The 25,417-nt window shown below is 48.5% G+C and overlaps 1 protein-coding gene across 7 annotated transcripts in view; it reads left to right on the top strand.

Annotated features, from left to right (window-relative positions):
* PTPRE (protein tyrosine phosphatase receptor type E) overlaps positions 1 to 25,417 on the top strand; it is a 137,118-nt gene that overhangs the window by 57,668 nt on the left and 54,033 nt on the right. For 4 of the 7 annotated variants that reach the window (XR_004425310.1, XM_033130541.1, XM_033130543.1 and 1 more), the window contains exon 1: positions 3,117 to 3,136. The exons of 2 other annotated variants lie outside the window; for them this stretch is intronic. The gene's annotated coding sequence lies outside the window, so the exon portion shown is untranslated. Of the gene's footprint in view, positions 1 to 3,115; positions 3,137 to 25,417 lie in introns of those variants that run through there. One more of the 7 variants, XM_033130542.1, reaches the window with a different exon arrangement.

The raw sequence follows: 25,417 nt of genomic DNA, 5'->3' as shown, positions 1-25,417 counted from the left end.
TAGAAAAAGAAACACTGTCGCCTTTTCGTGTTCTACTTAGTCAACTACTTGACGGTGGTAAGTTCCCTAAAGAAATCAAAGGGTGAAAACCTAAGAGCTTTGGAAGTGGCTGCAGCATGGGGGCAGGTAGCACCTGGCTGGCCGTACTGTCTGTGCTCACCTTCAGTGAGTGAACCCGCACGTGGGCAGCTGGCAAGTTTTCTTTCTCAAATGCGTCGCCTTGTTTGAAACACGTGGACTCTGCTCTGAATTATTCTAAGGTCATTACTTCCATTCTTTTGCCCTGGCTGGCCCCCTTTCGGGGGGCGGGGTGGGGAGGGTGCCCTTCCAGACACTGTTTCATCTGGGCGTAAATGCTGTGGTTATTCCTGGAGCGAGCAAATGCATTTTCAGTGCTTCCTCTCTCGAAGGACTGTCAAACGTTGTCAATGATTTATCAGGATAGAGAACAGGACAGCCTCCATTTGCTGCCTCCTCAGCTGATTGTGTCGTCCACATTCTGTCACACCATCCCTGGATGTCGTCCATTCTGAATGGTACCATCTCCTTGGGCAAGTGTCAACCGTGGCATCAAAGAGAAGAAGGATCAATACTGGGATGACATTTATTCCAGGAGGCCTGCAGTCCCTTATTGCCTCAGGACCCTAACTGGAAGACACTGGCTCGTTCAGATTGGTTTGAATGCACGTGTCACATGCTCATCGCAAGCAGTGGACCCCCCACCGCGCCGCCATGGCATGTCTGAGGGTCAGGCCCACAGACCGTCTCCTGAAATACAAGACACAGAAGACGATTTGTTCAGAAGGCCTGACCTTGCCTTCCTAGGCTCTCGGCTCAGCACCAGCCCCTGCCGTCTTGCCGCCCACCCACTCGAGGATTTCCTGGCCTCTTGGCAACTTGACCTGGTGCCCTGAGTGGTTAGCAGTTCTCCCAGCTGGGACCTGTGCTTCCTTCTGCCCCTCATTGTCTCAAAACCAGCGACAGATTCAGAAGTCCGTCCGCCGTCCAAAGGTAACCAACTGAGCATTTGTCCAGTGGTCGATGCCTCCCCTCCACTTCCGCTATAGGCACTCGGGAGCCAAAGCAGTTTTGGGGAGCATCTCCCTCTTCTTTGTCCCCGTGTCAGTAGGAAGTGAAAGTTCTACTTTCGGCAGCTGTGAGTTCTTAGAACAGAAGTGCTTCTGGTTTGAGGAATCTTTCTCTTGGAGAATGAGCAAAGGGGTGTTGGAAGCGTGAACCACCTACCGGCTGCCTAATCTGCTGCCTTTATTTGGCTCCTGCCCACTGCGTGTCAGGGTGGAACACCAAATCGGTCTTTTCGCCGGTGATGTTTTCATTGCTAGCCAATTGAGACTTGTTCTAGAGCTTCAGGTCTGCAAGTAACAGAAAGGAATTTACTTCTAATTTGTGGAATTACACACTTGCTTTGGCGTTATTTAGAACTAAATAAGTAGCTCGCCCTCGGCAGAATGTGGGAGACTGAGCTTCCTGGGGTTGGAGACTGCCCGCAGCCACCATCCTTTGCCCAGTAGACACCTGCGGAGTGAACCCACGAACTGCAGGAGCCTCCTTCTCTCTCATCTGTCAGTCACTGCCTGGGATTATTGTGATGTTTAAACGAGATGGTCCAACGTGAGCCCTTAATAATTGGTATTGTAGACACCATCACAAATGATGGCAAATGTTTCCAACTTTTAAGGAAGGCATTTAACTGGGTAGTGATGTACATGCCGCTCTTATGATGGACATTAAAAGTTCTCCTTTCCAGCAATAACCCCTGATTTAACAGTTTAAAAAATGTTAACATTTGACTTCAAAAACAAAGAGCCCAAATTTCCCCCGGCTACACTGGATTAAGAGGAGTCTTTTTAGCAGAGCGACCCATTCTCATGTTTTTCTTTTCCTATTTTTAGTATTTAAAAATAAACTTGGAAGGAACACAGCAGTTCACGCTGTCCAGTATGACCGAAGGTCCCTCCCCGTTCCAGTGGACACTGCTGGCAACTCGGTGGGTCTCACTTGCATAGTATTTAAATAATACACTGGAATTTCAGAATTTAGAATTTATGGAAGGCACAAAATGAAGGTTTCAATATTTTCTCCAGGCTCTTTGAAGTCTTACATTGTTATACCAAAGGGTATCCACCAGTAAGTAAAATTAAATGATACTGTAACTTGACTATTTCACTTTGGTTCACGGAAATACCAAAGGAATAAAAGAACACTAAATTAAGTGCTAAGATTAAGTAACAGTGAATTTAATTTTAAGATAAACCTGGGATATTCATTCACCAGCCTCGTCCTCGCCACGATCTAAGCTTCCTCCTCTGTCAGTTTCAACACATGTGAGCTTTGTCTTCCAAGTAATTTTCCTTCCTTGGTGTTGGTCTGAATGGTCACTGGGGCAGAAAATCGTCATCATCATCTGAAGGTTTTAAAATAAAGTGCAGGGGCCTAGTCTGCGTTGTTCCAGGGCTGGGTGAACCACTCCAGACACGCTCTCTGCCCTCCCCAGCTGGGGTCACATTTCTGCTGGTGGGACAGGCACTCTGCGTCTTGTGCTGGTTTCTGAATCTGCAGGATGCATGATGTGCACAGCACAGAAGATTCCAGAACTTTCTATGAAATTTCATTTCTGTTTCCTTCCTTGGCCCTTTTCCTGGGTGTTTCTAAGCATCCGTGGATTCCACGGATTTCCTTTCTGAGCAAAATGTGTCCCAACGATGAAGAAGTTATTCTCCCAGAGACTGAATGAGAAACTGACAGCCAGTTAGAAGAAAGCCTCTGGATCTGATGGTGACAAACAGATTGATCCCTCATTTCTTTCCATTTCCCTTTCCTTCACCCTCCCCCAGGAAAGTTTGAACATTCTTCCCAGAAGTAAGTACCTCCCGAAAGAGTGTACTAGGTCATCGTTTGTCACATAGCAGAGTATGGACATGAAGCCATCACAGTTTCCACTTGGAGGAAATGGGAACACAGCTTTCTATATAAACTCACGTCTCATCACTGAGCTCCCAGCAGACCCAGTTCAGAGCTGGAATCCTCCCTTTAGGAATCCTTTCGCAGCTGACAGGCAAACATGGATCCCAGCAGGCCAGCATGGCTCCCCGGCGTCGTTCCAGGAGGACGAGAGGTAAAGGGAAGCTGAAAGGAGGCCCTTGCTTGCCGCGTGGGATTTCTGTCGTGGTTGATTGTAATAAAATTCCTAGGGTATTTAAAAATTAGGTTAAAGAGTGACAGGAAGCTTTCGTTAAATGATTTGACAAGCAGCTCAGTGAACTTTGTCCAGCTCTGTGCAGGAAACCTGGGGTGGGTGCTTCAGGAAACCGTCCACCCCCACTCTGCCAAATGCCTGCTGGGGCTGGTGGGCTGACTGTCAGCTCGCCAGGATCCATGGTGAGGCCCAGCTTTTAGGAAAACAAACCTCGACCCTTGTTGGGCCCTCGGGTGTGGCTGGATGACACATCAAAATCCCACCCATTTTATTTGGACATTTCCTATCTTTATAATCAAAACCTTCCTCTTAATTGTCCTTCACAAAAGCTTTACGAAGTGGCATTTTGGTTAAGAACAACACAAAGATTAAGAGGGAGGTACAGGGACAGCCTCTTGGTCCTGGAGCTGCTCTTCAAGGAGCTTGCGTCATGTCCCGAGGGAGGCGTGGCCGACATCCTGTGTGCAGGGCTTTCCTGCCCTTGTCATTCACCTCGTAGAAACATGGCACCGTCGGCGGCTGCAGGCCCAGGCCCACTGCCTGGGGAGTGGTACCATGCAGGCTGGGGGAAGAAGACAGGAAATGAGCAGAACCTTTTGGGTGTGTGCGTTAGAAAGATTCCTCAGACCCACTGGGCCACAGATCAGGAGTGAGTTCTGAGGACATGTGGAGGGCACGAGGGCCGGTCCCCACGTGCAGCAGGAACTCACCCCCAGCTTCAGTCCCATCCCCTGGGGGACGTCCCACATGCATCGATGGGGACACCGAGCCACACATTAGAGGCGTTCTGTTCAAAGGGGCCGATCTGAAGTGACTTTTTAAAACTGCTTATTACGATGCAGAGTTCAGTGTGAAGTAATTTAAAATGTGGGAAAATGGAAGGACCCCAGTGGAACTGCTGAACAAAAAATGTATCACATAATGGGTTCTCTGAGTAGCTTTCCTCCTATTTTGAATAGAAATGAGCATAAGCAAAACACAAAACTTGCATTTGTGTTATTTTATGATGGGGGCTGATTGAATGCTAACAATTTTTTAAAAATATGTTGGCGGTATTTAACTGATTTCAAACAACTGCACCAAAATTGACCTGTATCAGAAGTGGTGCAGTTTTGTGTTCAGGCGCTATGGCACTATATATGGATACTGAGGGTGCCAAAAAAGTACACATTTTTAGAGATGTTATCTATGTATTACTTTTTGAAGTTGAATTACATACCAATGTGTAGTATGACGTTCGCTCGAAAGGTGGCGTTAATCAAATGAATGCTAGAGCGTCATTCATTGTATTATCTTTTTAATACAGTTTTTTCCTTTCTTAAAATGTGTATACATTTTTGGCACTATATATATATGTATATATATATATATACATATATATATATTGCTATGTTACCATGTGCTGCAGAGAAATAAACTTTTTATGAACGTCGTCATGTTGGTGGAAATGATTAGTCACAGAAACAAACAATACCTGACCTTTTTCCTGTTTTGCCAGATGACTAACGTAAACGCTTTATGCTGAAAACAAATTTATGCATTTATGATAACGCACATGCCTGGTAGTACACTTTACAGTTCACAAAGCGCACTCAAGTTTATTATCTCGTGTGGGCCTCAGAGGCAGCGGAGGTGGTCTAGGTGTGCGTTCTCACTTCCACCTTCACGGGGAGGAAACAGCCTAGGCAGGCCTGGGAGAAGAGAGCTGCCAGGACAGTGGGAAGGGACGCTCCCGGCTCCGGTCTTCCCTGAGCTGTGCCAGGGTTCCTCTCAGACCCCAGAGCCAGTCAGCTGTCATCACCACCACCAAAGGTGGTGGTGCAGACCTGCCAAGAACAAACAGAATTTTCCATTATGGAAAATATTATTTTCCAGGTACTCAAGGAATAGCGCACGTTAATAAATAAGGACATAGCCTGTGGATTGTGCAAACAGTTTACTGGTAGATAATTATATTTTGGAACAATTTTCTGGTCACTGGAGTTGATCTTGGCCAGGGTTCCAAACTATTTCCGCCTGTTATCTGCTGACCAAATCCAGCTTCTAATCTCTTCTCACACACTTGCCAGGTTTCCTTTCGTCGCGGCTGGTCGTTTGTCCGTTCACTCACCCAGCGTTTATCAGGTGTCCCCTGCAGGCTCAGGGTTGCACAATTTCTTGAAAAATGAAATCATAGATCCTACTACCTGATTGTATGCTTTGCGCAGGAGCCTAGAAAAGGAATGGACAGAAGTAGGGTTTAGTTCTAGAAAGCTGAATGACTTAGATGTGTCCCGAGTCACACCTTCTTTGTCTGAAAAGTAAAAAGCGGCGGAGAACTTTTTAAAGGTCTCTTCACGACATCAAGTTCTGTGATCTAGGGTGCTGCTCCTCTGAGTTCTAAGGTGACAGCAGGAGTCCCCCTGAAGCAGCCACCGTCACGTGTCAGGCGTGTCTGGGGCCACTTGCCTTCACTTCCCTTCTGGGATGAAGTTTGTCCATCGTGATATAAATGTTTTGTAATCTCACTTTGAAAAAAAGGCAGCCGTCTTTGGTACATTCTCTTCCCTCCTCCCTCATTTGTAGTTGCTCTGCCACTGACTTCCAAAAGAAGCAGGAACATATAAAGGAGGGGCTTCTTAATGGAAAAGTATTTTGGAAAGCAGCCTTTCTCTTTCCACGACGTTGCTTATGTGCAGGCAGTGAAAGCTGGGCATCCATGGGCTTTGATTTTAAAATGTAAGCAGACGTGTTAGTTAATTAAAATGAAGGTACTTTGCCCACTGTTCTGGCAAATGGTTCTGGGGAGCGTGAAGGTTGATTTCACCTGAGGAAGTGATTCACTGGGAAAACAGATCGCTTCATCTTGGCAGAAACCATGGAAACCCCCAGTGCCGCCCCGCTTCCCTCTTCTGGGAGTTCCCAGCCAAAGACAGGCTGGAAAGTGGATGTGGCTGAGATGAAGTGAGATCTGGAGGCACAGAACTGGAGCATCATCTCGGAGGCATCACTGTTTCCAGGGCTCGCTTCTGGCTGCTTTCCAGTGTGGAGCCAGCACTGACATTCTGTTATGCTGTTTCCCGTTGTGGGTGGATTTACTTAATTTTTAATGAGTGATTCACTACCCGTCGCTGTGTGTTTTCCTCCTGTGGAGCTGAGAATTAAGTCATGTTTCCTTTAACAAATTATTTTTGATAGAACCCGAGTCCTGTGGTTCTCCGAGTGAGACCAGGGGACGTGGTAATGTCACCGAGAAGGGGCATTCAACCTCTCTGGGGCTCTTGGAAATGGCAGTGGGTGTCAGCCTATGGCCATAGTGTTCTCCGTCAGAGGGGACTGTGGGCCTCGTTCAGCATCCAAAAATGTCTTTCTATAAAGATGTTTTTGAAAATTGTGTAATTTTCTTAAAGTTTTTTTTTTTCCATGTTACAACAAATCCATTCCACTTGAAAAGCCACGTGATAGGTTTCCCGAACGGAAACCTAGTAACATAATCAATTTCCACAGTGTTTGTCATGCTTCCTCCCTGTCCACTGTGTTTACTCACAGTGGCCTCTGTCTGCCCAGCTGGCATCTGGTCACCCCTTCTGGTCTGTAGCTCCGGGGGTCGTCTTGGTTACCAGAGCTGTTTAGCTCCTATCTCAGGCTCACGCCTTGCCACACGCCTTCCATTCACCTCAGCCCTGCCCTTCAGAGGAATGAGGAGCGCGGGCCACCATCTGTGCAGTGACTCCCGCCTGGCCTGAGCACAGAGCAGGGAGCCTGCGGGCAAGCAGTCGAGGCTCGTGCCCTCCGCCCAGCACCGAGGGCCCCCAGTTTGACAGGGCGCTGCCGGAGAAGGTGGGCGTGCACGCAGAGACCAGAGAGGTGCAGAGGTGGCAGGAGGCAGTGCACATCAGAACAAAGGACAGTTGGCAGGGGCTGGGGGCGGCTGCTCAATGGAGTCAGTCTAGAGGAAAGAACAGGACGAGGAGAGGAGCAGACGGCAGGCCCGGCCTAGAGGTCGGGAGGCCAGACGTCTCTCCTAACTGGCTGTGTGGCTTTCATCAAATCGACCACCTCCTAAGGACACCCGCCCCCTTAGCCACCCACCTCTGCAAGGCTCTAGAATTCTGTCCATCCAAGGAGGGACCCCAGAATGAATAGGAGAGTTCTGGTACAAAATGAACAGCCCAAAACGTTGTGTCCAAGGTGAGGGCACTGGAGTACAAGGGGTGGCAGACTGGCGGGGGTGGTTTTTCTGTCAGGATGATCTGTCACCAGCATCGTAGGCCTGGGCTCAGGACTTCCTGAAGCTGAGTTTCCTTGGAGAGGAGACACCCTTTGTCAGCGCGCTGCCACCATTGTCCCAGGCCTGGGGAAGCTCAGGAAATGCCCAGCCGCTCTGAGGGCCAAACCACAGGCCCGGGCGAACAGCCTCAGCGGCTCTTTATACGGATGAGCCACTGTCACACAGGCAGCTGCCGAGTCCGCAATCCAAGCCCCACGTCCGGGCGTCTGCGCTCGTGGTGCAAATGGGAGACTGCACTTTCGTCGGAATGTGTCCAACCCTTTCTGAAATTCATCTTAAAAAAAAAACACAAAAAAAACAGTTTTATTTCATCTGGGCTGCAAAACACTTTATAAAATGGGTGTGTTGTCTGCATCCCTGTGTGTCCCAGGACAGGAGCAGTGTCCGTGGGAAACATGACAGAAGTTGCAATCAGTCGCGCTTAGTCACAGAACCGAGCGGCCTGATGAACCTACATGAGCACGTGACTGAAATGGGTTCACAGGCATTTCTGATCTAATCACAGGTTCTGTGAAAGACAGAAGCAATCTCGGTGTTGTCTCAGTGGTCCTGGTCGTGCTTCTCTCTCAGTTTCTTAAATCCACAGTAAAAAGCGTTTTCGTCAAGGATTTGGTTGAAAGAGAATTAAGCACTAATCCTGGGAAATGCAAAGTCAAGTTCAAAGAATGGCCTGATGATACCGAGCTATCAGCCCAGCTATAGAAAAGGCGTATTTTTTTTCAAACTCCTATTTTCCACTTTATCCATGATTTATATGATGTGTGACACATAACTGGAAATTAATGCGTGGTTGGATCCTTGCAGAGGGAGACAGAACCATCAATTTGGCTCCTTTCCTGACTGACATGTGGGGGCGTGTCAGCTCCTGGCCGACAGGGAATGTCCCGATTGTCTCTGCATCCCCAGTGGTGGCCCACACCTAGCCGACCTCAGGACTTCTTGTATGGTTGATGAATGAGTGAACAAGTGACTGGGTGGGCGTGGAGAGTCGTGGAGTAGGGAAAAGGCAGATCGCAGAGAGGAAACTCCATCTTTGCAGTCTCTATAGCACTTGGCACAAACAGGACCAGCTACGTAGACGACTGGATTGCTTGTTCCAAAAAGCAGGAACAAAAAGCTCTTTCCTTTCCTCTGTGGTGTCTCTCCAGACCTATCATGGTGTTGTTTACCTTCTATTTAATGTCATGCTGCCTGGGATACAGGGCCATTCTCAGGCAGTACCAGGACCCCACCCTGCAGCTGCTCTTGTAGGTAGAATGTGCAAATGAGGGGCCAGGAAGTGGGCAGTGAAGACCCCACCCTGGGGAGGTGACAGGAGGCACGACGGGTCTGAGTCTAGTCTCCAAGCCCCCGGTGCGATGGGCCATTGTCCCATCAGACTGCTCTTGCAAACAAATTGAGAGATGAAATTACTATGGACTTCAAGACAGTGGCCTGAGAGCCTTAAGCCCCCAGCACTAAACCCTCTGTGTGCTTGGGGGGGGGCACTGCCCTGGTCTCACACCCCGGAAGCCCACCCTGGCCTGAGAAATGATGGTCAGAGCACTGGATTGTTCACTCGTGCCTTTGCAGTTAGGGGTTTCTTTCTCACAGGAACACGATTCATGTCCAGCTAGAGCGTTAATCCCCACTGATCCCCATTACTTTCTAGAAAGGTCTTCCGTCCCTGCCCACTTTGTCTAATGCTGCCACCCTCCCTATCTGACTTTCAGTCCCAAGTTACTTCTGCCACCCTACTTCGTTTCCTTTCTGCTGTCATGAAAACACCTACTGCTATTTGGAGCGGTCACCTTTCTCACTCTCTCCGTGGCTGGGACGTGGGCCGTGCAGCCAGGGAATCTCTCCCTCTCTCCCAGCACCCAGGTGCTGGTGTGAAAAAATAGATGGGTACCTATTAATATTCCTTACTCTGCTCTCCACACGTTTTGGAGCAAGATGGACAGAAATAAAGAGAGTCCACTCACACCCCAAGTGTCTCAGTAAACTCCCCGTGATTTTCTCTGCCCAGGGCCAGAACAAGTTTGTTCTGTTTCATTTTGTGGCCATACAGGCAGACGTCAAAGGGGCATGTTGGTACTTCTCCCCACTCTCTGCCTGAACTCGGAGCACAGCTGCATTCCAGGTCTACACTGGCCCCCAAATCAGGGCTTAACTACGTGTTTCAGCTCAATTTGGGTTTTGATGGTGGTTATCTTCCCAGCCCCCACCTCCCCAGGATTCCTAAAGTCTGGGGGGATCGATCACCCACCAATCAAAGCCACCAATTATCTTTGAAATTCCATGTCTTGAGAAGGGATATGTTCTAAATCAATCGATGGAGTCTAAGATGAAAACCTGTTATCAGCTGTAGGTTTATACGCCAAGAAGAATGCATCTGACCTCAGCCCCAATCCCACGGCACCATATTCCCTCAGAGCACAGCAACAACTGGCAGGAGACCTCTCCACCCCTGTCCCCAAGAGACAGGATGGTCCCTGTTTTCAGTCTCCACCTGCTCAGATCTGAGAGCTTCCTTCTCAGAGGGGAACCCAAGGTATGTCTCCCGATTTATGCTGTTCCAAGCTCTGAGGATGAGGGAATTACAGAAGGTACCATGTCTACTGCTGAGACAAACCCCCCTGCCTGGTTAATGGGACTGGGCGAGTACTCGGGCATCAGCTGGGCCACGCAGCCTGGCTGTCTTCTTTTTCCTCCATCCATGTCCCTGGAGAACATGGTGTGCTTTGCTTCTTACTAAACTTGTCTGAAGCCCAGGCACCTAGGAGGAGGCATGGAATATCCCCACTGGAATAGTCTCTGCAGCTAGAAACTCCTGAGATGTGGCACAGCAGTGTTGCTCATCCGGTTACAGGGTTACTGAAAGTCTCACGAGCTGTGGAAGTAATGGTGCTCTCACTCTGATAGGAAGAACCGTGACATCGTGACACTCAGCTTCTGAATGTGATGCTTCCCACAACGGTAGGCTCTAACTATCCAGAAGCTTGCCTGCTTGAAATTCAGAGGGTTTTGACCAAACTTAGGGATAACAAAAAAACTGTGAATTCTGAGATCCTGTCCTGCCATGACATGGGGTCAGTTCAAGCTAGCAGGTGGGTGCGTATTCAGGTTTTTCACCTAACTTCCTTGCGTTTTCTTCAGTCATCCAAGTCACCTCTTTCCCCAGGACTTGGAGAGTGAGCTAGCGATCCCCGCAGCGTGATGTCGGGAGATGAGGAGCTCCGGTCACTGAGAGCTCTCTGGTCCAGGTACAAGCCCAGCCCTTGCCTGCCTCTCATTGGATCCTGGAGCCGTCCTGAGAGCTGGGTCTGCCTGTCATCCCCAGCTATTGAGTCTGTGCTGTGCTGGGGGCCATGCAGCTAGTTTACATGATTGTGTGCTGGACTGGAACGTTGGTCATTCTTCTTGATGTATAAAACCTGCAGTGGGTTACAGGTCCTCATCTTAGGCTATATCTTTATCCGTATCTTTGGTTGATTGGTTTAAAATGTATCCCTTCTCAAGACACGGACTTTCCATACTAATAGGTGGCACTGATGGATGGGCATATCCCTTAGCTTTGGGGAATCCATAGGAACTGGATGGAACCTTTTACTCCCTTCTGAAGTGAAGGAGGTTAGTCCATGGGGGCCCACCTCCAGGAAGACAGGGTGCGGAGAGTGGGGGCTTGCCAGAATGTGGGGGTGGCAGCCAGGAGACCAAGTTCAAACACCAGATTTGTCCTTAGTGGACTGCCTGATGACAAATAAGTCATGTGCCTCCTGGGGCCTCTTTGTAAAGGACTTGAGGGGTGCAGAGGTTCCTAAGTTCTCAGAGTCCTCAGATCAGAGAAGCACCACAGAATTACCCAACTGGTGCTTAGCTGATGGCCCAGAGCCTGCTGGCGGGGTTTGGAACTGGCCAGTACCCAAGGCTTTCTGTGGTTTCATAAAAAGCTTCATGCAATAGATTGTTATAAACACCTATATGAAAGCCTTGTTTTCTAGTGATGTTGCAATATTTGATTAATTCTTCTAGATGGCATAACAGGACACCTAACGTAAGCATTGCTTGGAGTCGCGGCAAATTTACTGAGCATCAAAAAGGAAAATTATCAGGTCAAGAACCGAATCATTCTTACATGCCTCGTTTAGCATTCAGTGCATATTTACATCCACGCTACGCACACAAACACACATGCTGGAAAAAAATATCCCAGACTACCTTGAACTAAGTGGGTTTGACCTCTGTTTCTAAAATGTGCGTTAACATGAAACACGGAGCTTTCTCTGAGAGTTCAGCAAGCCGTCTACTCCACCTGCTCCTGTCAGAGCTGCCAGCCTGGGTGCTAAAAAGCCTGGTTTCTCTGGGAAAATTCATGTCATGGACATCTTGTTTCCAGGAAGCGGCGTGACTCACTTTTCATTTCAGGATGATGTAAAGTCTCGCGTATTATTTCCAGTGTAGACGTGGGGCAGTGAATGATGTTTAATTATTTAGAAGAGAGAAAGATCCGCTAAGGACATGCAGTGCCAGAGGCTTCCGTGGTTCGGCAACATACAGCTTCACGTACGTCTCACCATAAGCAATGAAATGGGCTAAAAACACCCATTCATGTACATAAGGGGGCCTTCAGAACCTGCCCTGTTAAAATAATTTCTTCCACAACAGGAAATAAACACCTAGTAGAGGGCTTGGGGTGGGGCTGGCTGTGTGTCGCCCACCAGTGGACGGAGTGTGAAAGGACACGGTGGTGCCCCCATTTTTCCTGCATCATACAAACTTTGCATTATTATTAACTCAGAGTGCTCAGGATTTTAACCATCCTGTTTCCAGCTGAAGAATCTCCTTCAGAACGTGTACACCTGGGGTGTCCCCAGTTTTCCTCATTGTGGCACCTCAGTCTGGAACCCATGCCAACGAATTGCCATCCATGCAGCCGACCTCCCAGCCTCTGTCCTCCACCTCACTTCTTGCCAGCAGCCGAGCTCATGGAAACTCTTCTTCCCAGTGAAGGAGGAGGCAGACAGGTGCAGACACAGCTCCAACCGCACACCCGCAGGCCCTGCACTCACAGAAAATGGGCTGGTGCTCCAGCTGCTGGGAGCGGCTGTGACGTCCCAGCCCTCGTTTCGCAGGAACTCATCAGTGGTGCGTCGTCTGTTCACTAGGGCAGCCCTGGTGTCTGAGGCCCCCACGGCATCCTTTCCTACGTGGAGAGAGTTCTCTTTCTGTTCCCAAAACAACAAATCTTCTCCTCTTCGAACTTGGTCAATCTTACTAATGCTGTAGCAAAAAACGAAAAAGAAAGCAAAAGCCACACAAACACGGGGGCCCAGAAAAAGGCCCCACTGCGCAGAGCACGTGACTCGGACGCGGGTTGACTAAATGAACTGGGGCCAAGCTTAGACTGAACATTTTCCTCGATGGTTGGCTTTAGTAAGTTACCTGCCTTTTCCACACAGAGGCCTCTGAAGTCCAATCCAGGTGGTTTATCCCCTGTTGACTCACACCCGTCCTGTCAGGAGCCCAAGCCAGCTCTCAAGACCATTTACAGGAAGAGCTAAGGACAGCCAGCTGCTGGCCCCGAGTGTCCAGATAAACTCGTGTTCGCTCAGAAGATAATGCAGTGAAGCCTGTCTGCTCCAGCGGGAACCTCCCCCCTACCTGCCGGGTCATGGCGGTTTCCCATGTCCACCCTCTGATGCGGGCCTGTGAGGAGCAGACGCCCTGGACGCCTGGACTCAAGGCTAGACCCTCAGAGGACCAGCTTCCTGGAGTTCAAGGTGAGTTCAGCACTTGGATAGTCCATCCTTGGGAAACCAGGGCTCAAAGACTGAAAAGTCCAGTTAATAATATTTGTCCGTTTTTTTCTTAAGCCAGACTTCACAGGTTACAACCTCAGAAATTAATATAATTATATGTATGTGTGTGTAGCCAAGTTACAAATCAAAACAAAATAGGACATGTACAAATAGGAGAACTAAGGTGTTGCTTCAAAAAATGAATATAGCAGAGGGTCAGTTATGTGAACCCCAATAATTATTAGGTTGGTGCAAAAATAACTGCGGTTGAAGAGGTTAAAAATAATTGCAAAAATCGCAGTTACTTTTGCACCAACCTATTAAAAACGCAGAGTTCCTCGTTTCTAGTCACATGACTTTTGCTTTTTGAAAAACATTTCTCAAGTCATTGGAAATTGTAAGAAATCTCTCCTTGCATGAATGAAGGGGAAGAAATGAAGGCATTTTAAGATGTTTCTTCTCCGTGTTTAAATCCCTCCGCACACGTTTCCGCGGGCCTGCATGGACACTCCCAGCTGGGCCCTCCCTCCATCACCGCTGAGATGAAGCTAGGAGTTTGATTAACTAAGTTTTACACAGCCAGGTGTTCGTTTCCCTGAAAACCTGTGCCATGTGAAACAAATGGTTCGATTTAAGCATGTGCTGTGACTGCAACGGGATCCAGTCGAACACACAGCAGCAATACTGCAGCGTCACCATGGCAACCAGTGGAAATAATGACCCCCTTTGGGAATAAAAGAGATCTCAAATCCTGTTGCAAGCAAGTAGCGTTGGCAGTCTGCAGCAGAGATGGTTTTCGATTGTTTCAGAAATTCCTTATCAACAGAAAAGGAATGAAAAGCGGCGTTTTCCGAAAACAAATGGATTTGCAGTCAACCTGATAACCTAAGTCACCAAAGAAGGCAAGGTGGTGATTGGAGAAGCCGATGATGAAATATCACGGGCATTCCGTCCAGGCGCCAGTCCAGTAGCTGCTGGAAGCCAGGTCACCGCTCCTGCCACACAGAACAAACACATCTGTAGGAATGTTGCTGACTGTGTCTTTATGGCCGGCAGACATAATCGGGATTTACTGATGCAGAGAAAGTCTGTAACTATGCAGCACAGTCCTCGGCACCAGAGAGGACTCAGTGAGCAGTACTTCCACGCAGATTCTCAGGACAAAATGAAAGTGCGAGCCTGGGGCTGGTCCTAGGAATTGTGACAGTATGAAAACAAAACCAAAGTAAGACATTGCAGCAAACCATTTTCCAGAGAGCGTGTGCTGTGGGGTGCCTTCATGTCGGGCCCCCTCCTTCTGAAAGACATGAAAGGCTGTTGAGCTGCCTGCGCACGTTTGCGACACCTGCACTAACAGCCAAGTCCACCAGGAAGGGCGCCTTCTTATAAAGCTGCCACATTGCCGGGGATGTGATGGGACCCACAGAATGTGAAATGCAGAAGCTCGGTCAAAAAATCGTCCCCTTAGTCAAAAGAGAAGGAGAACTTGGTGAGAACAGGCAGCAGCGAAGCTTCAGTTTTTTTTGGATAACGGAGTAGAGAGTAAAACCTGAGTATACAGTTCCCTTTTTATTTTAGGAAGTGCTCTTTGGGGGAAAAAAAGAGATTTTTAATGTTTAATATGAGACATTCACTCTTCAGAGCAGCGTCATGCCAGAAATAGAATTGTTCTTTCAGCCGAGTGGAACACTCCAAAATAAAAGAATTTTATCTTTAAACCCAATTTGAGGAAAGGCGCTAATAATAGGTGTCCTTCACATTTTCCTCAATTTGGGTTGCATTTCAATTTAGCCTTGCCTTGAAAGCATCCTTCTGAATGGGTAACAGCTGTAACTTGTATTTGAGGACGAATCTGGAGCAGGGGGAATCATGGTTCCGGTGGCACCTTGTCCTTCTCCCTCTGCTGGCCTTGGACCCAGCTGTGTCCTGGGGGCTGGGTGGTCTCCCTTCCTCTCTCCTGCTCTCGGAGCAATGCACCGAGCTACTGATCCCCCCACCCCCACCCCCACCCCCGGGGCTGCCCACTGCAGCAGCCAGACTGGATTGTGTGCCGCCTTCCTCACTGATTCATTTGAAACTTAAAAAAAGTCACTCCACCTCTGCGAATCATAAATTTATTTTTAAGTATTTATTTCAGCTAGAGATGAGCGATCTCGCCTGTCGCTTTGTCCCTGCTGGATTTTTGGCTCTGGTGGCTAGTGATGTCTGTCGTCTGAGTCCTGGCAGCGCTAGCCTCAGAAGGAGCATTACAAAGGGAATAGCCATGTAAATAACGCATTGCCTTTCACACGGTGGCCTGCTCGGAGATGTCCAGCTTCCCAGCCCGTGAGACTCCGGTGCTGTGGACGTGGGTCTGAACGAGTACATCACCTACGGGCTGCTCCAAAAGCGATGCTCTGTCAGTATCCATGGATGCAGAATACAGATGGGAAAAGGGATTTCCAGAATTTTCCTTCAGTAGCTAGTTTAGGTTGTGAGAAAAATGCATTGTCCAAGAGCTTTTCCAATTTAATATATAATGTTGCTACTCACTGATCACTTAGGAATGTCACAGCAGTTCTGCTCTTTATCAAATTTGTGTGTATTCTCGCGACCAGTTTGGAAAAATGTAACATCCATGTAGGTGATAGTTTAGCAGTTGTGTCTCCAATGATTTATGCCAGTCTTATGGTTTCCTATTCATTAAATTGCTATTTAACATACAAGTGCTTTCTATTTCACTTAAACATTCTTTAATCAAAGAGAATGTGCTCAAACTTTTGGACATGCATCTTTCAACTAACGCGAGAATTATAAAGGCATTTTAGGAAACATTTGATATGAAAGCTGACTAACCAAGCATTTGAAACATCACACCATCAAATTCGAGGAAGGTTTTCTCTCACTGAAATCCTTCCTTCCTTTCTTCCTCCCTCTTGCCCTCTCTCCCATCCTCCCTTCCTTCCTTCTTAATCATACTGCTATAGTTGTAAGGCTGAGTCTCATCAAATAGTGTATGTCCTATAAGAGACTGTATATTTCATAAATGCTCAAATTACTTTTCAACTGCTAATGCTGTTATGTGGATAAACTCAGATACAACTCACCTGTTAATTATTTGGGCTACCTATGGTGAAAACAGGCTTCCTGTTGAGAAAAAAAATATTAGATTGCATTTGAAGAGGTGGTTCATTTCATTCAGTTTATCCCAGAATGTCAGTCTTTCCCTGAAAAGTAGGGGGTGGGGGTGCACAAACTCTTGCACTCTACCTGGCCGGCCGGTCCTCCCAAAGTTTCCAGGAGGGTTCCACCAGCTCACCTGGGTGGCGTCTCCCAAATGCTCCACAAGGTTGGATACCTGGTGCCTCAGGCTGTGCCAGTGCCCAAAGACCAGACGCTGCCGAACCAGGGCAAGTGTTCTCTTCACTCAGAGTCTAGCTAGAAGGGGATCCCTGTGCATCCGGGACTCCACAAAGGATATCATGAATGGGATCTAGCGTTCACTTTAAATATTTGCTTTATTGTATTTGCACTGAGAGAGGGCATTCGACTATTTCATGTCAGTAAGGCTACAGTAAAAAACTTAATCGTGTTTTGCCTATCATGTGAAAGGGGTTCCGTTAACTTCCAATCAACTGTACGCCCCCTAGTTGTTCTGTTACAGAGGAGTGTGTGTGTGTGTGTGTGCGTGCGCACGCGCTGGGTGCATAAAGAACAAAGTGACAGTTCCCTGGTATGCGAGTTGGAAGGTCGTCATGAGCCTTCGGTTTCATATTTGTGTTCTTTTGCATTGAGCGGTGGTATGGTTGTTGGTGTGCGGGACAAAGGCTCATAGGAAGTAAAACCTGAGCTTTTTTTGTAATATTTTATCCCAATCATGCACAGTGAATTCTGGGCACTTTGTAAGATTTTACTCCCTTCTGGGGTGATTTAAATCTGCCCACCCTCAGTCTCACTGTCTCTTGTTGTTGTTTGTTCTTTGCGGGCTGCCAGGTAGCCTGGGGGTGGCTCCCACTCCTGCACCCCAGGCAGCCCCCAGATCCTGGGCTGACAGCTGGCTCAGGGCCCCACTCCCCTAAGGGACTGCCTTCATAATGAGGGAACCTGAGCGCTGTGCCTTCCAGTTCCTGCGCCTGGGGACCTCCCAGGGGGACTGAAAGGCTCTGAGGAGATAAAGCACGGAAAGTTCTTAGAACGAGGATACACAGGAGACTACGAAAATCAGCCCCTGGTTAGAAGGGCCAAATGAGGCAGCTTGATGTTCACCTGTATTTGAACATCAGTATTTGAAAACTGATTATCCAGGATCTTGGGGCAGGAGAGGTCATGGTCTCATCCATTTTCTCCTCCTTCCTGCCCACCCCTTTTGCAGAGAGAAGCAGGGGGATTGCAGGTTTCCCTCTTGTCTGATATGTGCGAGCTGGAAGGGCTGGAAGAGCCGGCCACTGCCTCTGGAGTCCCCTTCCAGGCCGTGCCCCTGGGCGGCCACCCTCCAGCCCTCTGCCCTCGGAAATCCAGAGTGGATGTGTCTGCTGAGGGGGAGCTGAGCTGTAAGAAGCGTGTGAATGAACGGGGGTGGTTCTCCCACTGCCCCCGTTTGTTTATTTGTGCTGTGACCTCAGCGCTGTGGGGAACCGGGGGCGAAAGTTCATCCCAGCAGTGGGGTGATGACCGTGCTTTGAGGAAGTTTGTGTAAAGGTGGCCACTTGTAGGAGAGCTCGGAAGGGGGAAGCTTAGGTAAGAGACTGCTCTTTAGGAGAAAGGGTGGAACGGACAACTCTCTGAATTCCAGAGCAATGGGGAACACTGCTGAGGAGGGAATACCCTTCAGTGGGCATGGTGGCAGAAATCAGCAATACCTGAACCCAGGAATGCAGGGGTGTGATGCCTGTGCTCACTCATCTTTGTCTCCCCAGGTCCTGGCACCCGGGTGGCACATAGCAGGTGTTCAAGCCGTCTTTCACTTATTCTGAATAAGTGGAAATGAACAGATGAATGGCAAACATCAATTCGTTTTGCAGTATTTGAGGGCAGGATGTCTTCTGTGTGATGTTTTTGTCTGTCGACAAACACGCGTGCATAGCTACATAGTTTGAAGAAGTGAAGAGCGGTGTGGGCTTTGGATCAGACACTGGGATCAAGTCCTGACCGGTCACTTCCTCGCTATGAAACCTTGGGAGGTGACTTGACCTCTTCCTGGGTGACCAAGGGACCAAGGTGACAGGATTCCTATAAAGCTCTCAGCATGCCGCCTGCCCGTGAGCAGACCCCACACTGCTCTTCTTTGCATTTCTTCCTTTGTAGTCTCCTAATTCCACTGGATAACAGTCATTTGTGTTTGTTTGGGAAACACATTTAAAAAGCCAGTGGTGCTCTGGGAAAACACACTTTCAAAAATGTTTCCTAATGCATTAAAAAATATTCGTGCTGTCGATTGTAAAGGCGTGCTGTATGGTTTGTACTTTAAAACTTTACTGTTACATTCATCCTGATAAAAGTGTAGAAAAAGAAAAAGAAAAAGAGCCAAAAAATGAAAGCAGCATAATTGATGTCAGTAAGTAGCTCTAAGTATAAAATAATCTGGAATGGCTAGAAAATTAAAAGTACGTTTTACTCCATGCATTTGTGGCAGTTCACTCCCGGCCGTAAGGCTGGAGTTGTGCCAGTGATTTAAAATTAGAGCTAAAGGAATGAGACCCAACTTAATTAGTATAAATGTTGCCATGTAACTTCTAATAATGAGCATAATTTGCAATGCACACTCGCCGTGTAATTTAGCACAATGGGCCCCGCAGAATGCAGGACTAGTATTTAATCAGGGAAGTGATGACTATGGAAGGGGTGGGGGTGGAGGGACGGGAGGCTGTGGAGGGGTCCCCTCTCTGGCACCATTTCAGACACCCCGCCGGCCCCCAACCCAGAGCGTCTGCCCCGTCCGCCAGAGGAAGCTGTGTCCTCCACGAAGCTGTATGACTCCAGCAAGTTACTCAGTGTTCCTGTGCCTCAGTTTCCCCATCTGTACAGTGAGGATAATTACGGTCCCCGCCTCTTGTTGTTGTCGTGGGGATTCCATGAGTTACCGGTGGAAATCCTGAGTCGTGAGCCCTGAGTAGGCAGCACTCAGCCAGCCAGCGCTTTCCACAGGTGTTACTATCCATGCTTGGGTGCCAGGCTGGGGAGGTGCCTTCTGTCCCAAAGCACAGTACGTGGTGGTCCTGAGATGCTTTCTCTTTACAGAGGTAAAGCTCATCACGTAATATTAGCCGTTGTCATTCAGTGGTATTTAGTACATTCACCATGTTGTCTCTGCCTGGTGCCAACACATTTCATCACCTCGAAAGGAACCGCCGTGCCCATGAAGCAGTCGCTCCCCACTTCCCACTCCCCCAGGTTCCCGGCAACCAGCAGTCTGCTTTTGTCTCTATTACCCAATCTGGGCATTTCATATAAATGGAATCATGCAATGTGTGGCCATCGTGTTGCCTTCTTTCACTTAGCACCATGCTTTGGAGGGTGATGCGTGCTGTCACATGTGTCAGTACTTCATTCCTTTTCGTGGCGGAATAATATCCCATTGAGTGGATAGACCACATTTTGGTTTATCCATTCATCCGTTGATGGACAGGTAGGTGCTTTTCTGCCTTTTGGCTGTGTGAATAATGCTGCCTTGTGAATAATGCTGCCTTGTGAATAATGCTGCCTTGTGAATAATGCTGCTATGAGTGTTTGTGTCCAGCTTTTATTTGAACACGTGGTTTCAGTTCTCTGGGGTATGTACCTAGGAGTGGAATTACTAGGTGATATAGTAATTCTATGTTTAACTTTTGGGAAACTGTCAAAGTTCTCCACAGTGACGGCACCGTTTTGCTTTCCTACCACCAGTGTATAAGGGTTCCAGTTCTTCCACAGCCTCACCGACTCTCGTTATTTTATTTATATTTTACTTATAGCCATCCTAGTGGACGTGAAGCGCTATGTTATTGTGGTTTGGGTCTGCATTTCCCTAATGATTAGTGATCTGGAGTGTCTTTTCCAGCGCTTTTAGCCATTTATATGTCTTCTTTGGAGAAATGTCTGTTCAAGTCCTTTGCCCATTTTTTAATTGGTTTATTTATCTTTCCATTGTTGAGTTGTAAAAGTTCTTTATATATTCTGGATACTAGATCCTTATCAGATACATGGTTTACAAATACTTTTTCCCACGCTGTAGGTTCTCTTTTTCACTTTCTTGGGAGTGTCCTCTGAGGCACAAAAGTCCTGAGATGGTTTCAGGTGGAAACTGAGCATAGCAGTGTGAAGAACTTTGAATCAAAAAGGGAGGAAGTCCTTCCTTCTTTCTTCTGTAGTTTTTCTCGTACTCAAAGAGATGCTCAGTTTTGATCTAGTGTGTCCGTAACATCTCTTTAACACTTGCTAACCTACCTTTTCAACAAAAAAGAGAGGAAGTTTTTGCCCAAAGCCTTGCACAGAGTCAGTGTTGAGCAAGAATTTTGAAACTCATCTTCTCCATCTTCACTGACTTGATGCTGAGGTCATCTCTGTACATGGCTGGCCATGCTGCTTTTCCCTTTTACACTAATGATAAAGAGTTTTCTTTTAAGTGCATATATTTGATTTTCTTAGAAAAATGAGTGAATGATGTGACAAAGCCTGTGAAGATGGTAAGAGAATCCTAGAGTGTGAGAACTGCTGTTAGGGGCCCCTGGGCGTCCTGAACAGGGGAGAGATGAGGGGTGTGTGAGAACCATCAGCCCGGTGACCGGGGTAGGGTGGATGGCAGGCACGGGGCAGGGCGACCATGGGAGAGCAGTCAGGCTGCTGTCAGTGAGTCCTGGGTGTGTCCCAGGAGTGGTGCTGGGCCTTGGCCCTTGTTTTCTCTTACTCAGTCCTGACAAGTGCTCTGTGTGATGAAGAAGGACCTGAGCTTTGGGTGAGGAGACAGAAGGAGTGAAAGTTGACTGAAAGAAGAATGTAGTAGGACTTAGTGACTGATAGATGTGGGGCATGAGGCAGAGGAACGGTCTTGAAGGATCTGGAAGGATCCCACTGCCAACGAAGGGGAAGATGGGCAGAGAGACAACTAGAGGTGTTTCAGGAACTTCTTCACCACTTTCTTATCTCAGCATCAGTGTGAGTTTCCCAGGGCCATTGTAAGATATTAACACAAGTGTGGTGGCTTAAAACCACAGACGTGTTTTCTCTCCCAGTTTAGAGGCTGGACATCTGAAATCAAGGTCAGCAGGGCTGGCCCCTTTGCAGGCTATGGGAGGGAGTCCTTCCTTACCTCTTCCAGCTTCCGTAGCTCCTGGAGGTCCTGGGCGTCCCTAGGCTGTGGCCACATCACTCCAGGCTCCGCCTGTCTTCACAGGGTGTTTTAGGAAACATCCAGTGTGTCCTTCCTCCTGTGTGTCTTCTTTACTTTTACACAGAACACTTCACTTCTGACACTTGGTGACCAGTGTGAGGGGTCGTTCCTCCACCGAGCAATTCTCTGTGACACCAGCTGGGTGTCCTACAGTGTGACTCAATTCTGACACTATCTACCTGGAGAGAGCATCAGACCCTACAAATGAAGAACTTGGCCCCACAAGACCACTGCACCCCACTTCAGATGCCAATCGCAAGTCCAGGTTGTCACCCGTGCTTCTGACCAATCAGCTGTGCTTCTGACCGATAGACTAGAAATCTGAGGTTCCCATGACCCTCTCCTCGGGTTCGATTAAATTGCTAGATTGACTGACAGAATGCAGAGAAACACCTAGGTTTACCAGTTTCTTAGAGGATATGATACAGGGTACAGATGAACAGGCAGGCGAAGAGGTCTAGACGTGGGGTGCATCACCCTCCTGGTTGGTGGATATGTGCCCCCAATCTGGAAGTTCCCTAAATCCTATACTTGTGGGACTTTGTGGAGAATTCATCACAGTCATGATCAATCATTAACTCCATTGTCAATCCTTCTCCCTTCTCAAGAGAATGGGTGGGGCGGGCAGGGCTGAAAATTCCAAGCTTCTAATCATGGCTCGGTCTCTCCAGGGACCAGCCCTCATCCAGGAGCCCACCCAGACTGACCTCATTAGAATAAAATAACCCTCCTAACACCCAGCACATTACAAGGGTTTCCGGAGCCCTGTGTCAGGAACCGGGGTCAAAGGCCAAATATTAGAACAAAAGATGCTTCTAGTGCTCTTATCACTTAGGAACTTAGGAAATTCCAAGGGTTTTAGGAGTCCTGAGCCAGAAATGGGGAAGAAGATCAAATATATATTTCTTCTTATAAATGACAGTATCACACATGGTTTTCTGCTGTGTGTGCGTGTCTCTGTGTCCTCTCCTCTTACAAGGGACACCACTGGATGTGGAGCCCACCCTAATGCATTATGACCTCCTCTTAACGCACTACATCTGCAGAAACCCTATTAGCAGGTAGGTCACATGCTGAGGCTCCAGAGGGACATCAATTTGGGGGGACACCTTTCAATTAGTCCAGCATCTGTTCGCTGTCCTTTTCACTGAACGTCTTAGGGTGACGGTAAGGGTACTATTGAGTTTCCTAAGACCAAACCTCATCCATCCACCTTCTCTCTGGGGTGCTAACCTCAGCTAGAGTCTGCACCCCCAAGGTCCCTGGGCACCATTCACAGACCAAGGAGAAAGCAGGTTTAAAGGATAAATCAGAGCATAAGCATTTCACCCATACTCAACTTGCAGGCACCTCGTAGGTGCTTAGCTAACTTTGACTTGAAAATCACTGCTTCACCTAAGTCTGTTTCCTCCTGTCTGAGCCACACAGAAGTCCGGAGGTTTGTAGTCTTTCAGGTTTGCTCAGGTGTGTTTACGCAGTTTCTAGATACAGGTGAGAGGGGGTACAGACGGGCATCTTCTGAAAACATGACTGCGTAGAGTTGGAAGCCACCTATGCAGCCTCCTGCCCTTTCTTTCTGTTTCCCTGACTTCGCCAGACCTGAGATAGCAAAGACGGGGTCAGTGGGCAGGTGGGTGGATAAAAGAACGCAGAAAGCCTCCCCCAGGGCAACGGAAGGGCCCCCCTGGGCCCCTGAGACTCTGTCACCAGGAAAAAGCCTTTCTGTGATGTCTGCGTGGAGCCTTCTCCTCCCTGCTTTCCTCCTCCACTGTCATCGGAGTTCAGATAAAAGGAGACTCAGCGTTCCTGGGGACTTCAAAGTCGGACACAGCTCGTGGCCAGTTTCATTGTTCTGACTGTGGGCAGCCCTGACTTGACCTGAACATTTCTAAATAGAACTGATCGACTCAGAGTCTCACCGCCTACTTCCCAGTTTCTTCGTGCCCAACTTTCTAGTAGATGGGAATAGTCGTTTCCTTTGAGGTTTCTTTTCTTCCTTCTTTTTTTCTTCTTTTGTAACAGAACAAAGAATTCTCAAAGGACATAAAATTCTGTGGTTCTATATTGCTAAATATTTAAGGAGATGCAGCTGGTGTTTATAGAGACCTTGGTCGGTTGGGGACATGCAGAGCTCCACTCAGGCTCTTTTCGGCAAACCTTTTGGCCACTTCAGGCGTTGAACAGATGTTTACTAAACTCCCGTTTTATGATGTAGGGGCATTTCCCAGGTATAACAATGAAAATGAAATTCTGAGGGGAGATGTTTACAATTCAAAACCCATAAAACGCTAACATCCGTTAGGGCCAAAACAACTCATGGATTTTTTTTTTGGGGGGGAGGATGGCTAAATAAGTATTTTCAGTAAATTTGTAGAATTTACAGCATGTGTGTCCATTTGTCCTGAAAGGAAATGTTTTTCAGTTTCGATCGCATCTCACGTTCTCCATACTTGTCCTGATCACACCTTACAGCGTCTCAGAATTCCCAGGTCTGATGAGTTCACAGTGACGTGGAGACATGGTTTTCTGAAGTCTGGTTGTTTCCAGACTACTTGGGTTTGAATTCAGGCCCTGCCATTTTGCCAGCTGTGTGGCCTTGGGCAGGTGACCTCACCTCTCTTATCCTCAGAGCCCTCTGCTGTAAGGCATGATAAGAGCTGTGTACTGTCTCGGAGAGCTTCCGTGAGGTGAGGGTCAAGTGTGTTGTGTGCAAAGTGCGCGGACCAGTGTCCACAGCCAAAACTAGTGCCATGTCACTGCCCCTGCCACGGTGAGCATCCTTGCTTGTCACTCATCTGCTTCTAGAAACAAGGGCATGTGTTCTGCCTCAGGTACCCAATCCCTACCTCGGTGAACTTCCTGAATCCCAGTGCTGCCCTGGGGACGGCATTCGGAGTTTGCCATTCCCCATGCTGCTCACAGGGCTCACACTGGGGGGGCGGGGGGCAGCTCCCCCGGGAAGAAGGCTTCCCTTATACCCAGGGAAAAGTGCGTGACAGTCCAGTGCATGGAGGTCTGTCTCTCAGAGGCCCTGATGCGTGTCATCCCTCACCTGCCTCCCTCTCTAGGTACCTTTGCAGCCCCAGTTTCCCCTGGAGTTTCTGGAAGGTGGGGATAGAATAGCCAGGATGCAGGGCTTTCTCATTTCGGGAGGTAGAAATGCTAGTCATTCTTAGCAAAGTTTCAGGAGCCAGGGGTCGTGTTAAAGATGTTAAGGCCTCAAGACCCAGTTTTACCATCTCTGAACCGAGTTGATCAGTATCCCTTTCCCCGCAGCCTGGGGCCTTTCAGAATGGAGGGGCAGGAACGGATGCCGGCCAGGGCTAGCGGGATGCAGGCCAGGGCTAGCGGGATGCCAGCCCCTCCTGTGGTCTCCGCTGTTTGGGCTTTCTCAGCTCACGTGGGCCGTGGTCACATCCTCACAGGACTTTGTGTCCTGACGCCTGCCACTGGCCAGGAGTAAAAGGGGTGTGAGAAGGAGAAAGGGAGCAGTAGGACACGCAGGAACAGAGGCAGGAAGTTTCTGGGTCCTTCTCAGAAGCAGATAAGCCGGTAAACGCTTCCAAAAGTGCAGGCAGCCAGGCTGCATTCTCAGCCTGCCACCGTCCTCGCTCCTGGGGGCATGTGTGTGTCCAGCCATCGTGCCAGCTACCAAGCACTATGTGAGTTCCATCCTGGTGCTGAGTGAGGCCCAGAGGGGACAGAGACGGAGGGGCTGGCTCTCTGGTCTGGCTGATGCTGGGCCACTTCATGTGTCCTCTGCAGATCCTACCTGGATGGGCCTGCTTGGTCTGGGCCGGCTTGGA

This window comes from Rhinolophus ferrumequinum, chromosome 16, assembly GCF_004115265.2.
Source record: "Rhinolophus ferrumequinum isolate MPI-CBG mRhiFer1 chromosome 16, mRhiFer1_v1.p, whole genome shotgun sequence".
NCBI classification, from domain to species: Eukaryota; Metazoa; Chordata; class Mammalia; order Chiroptera; family Rhinolophidae; genus Rhinolophus; species Rhinolophus ferrumequinum.
Note: the sequence above shows the minus strand (reverse complement) of the source record. Positions and strands in the feature narration are given on the sequence as shown.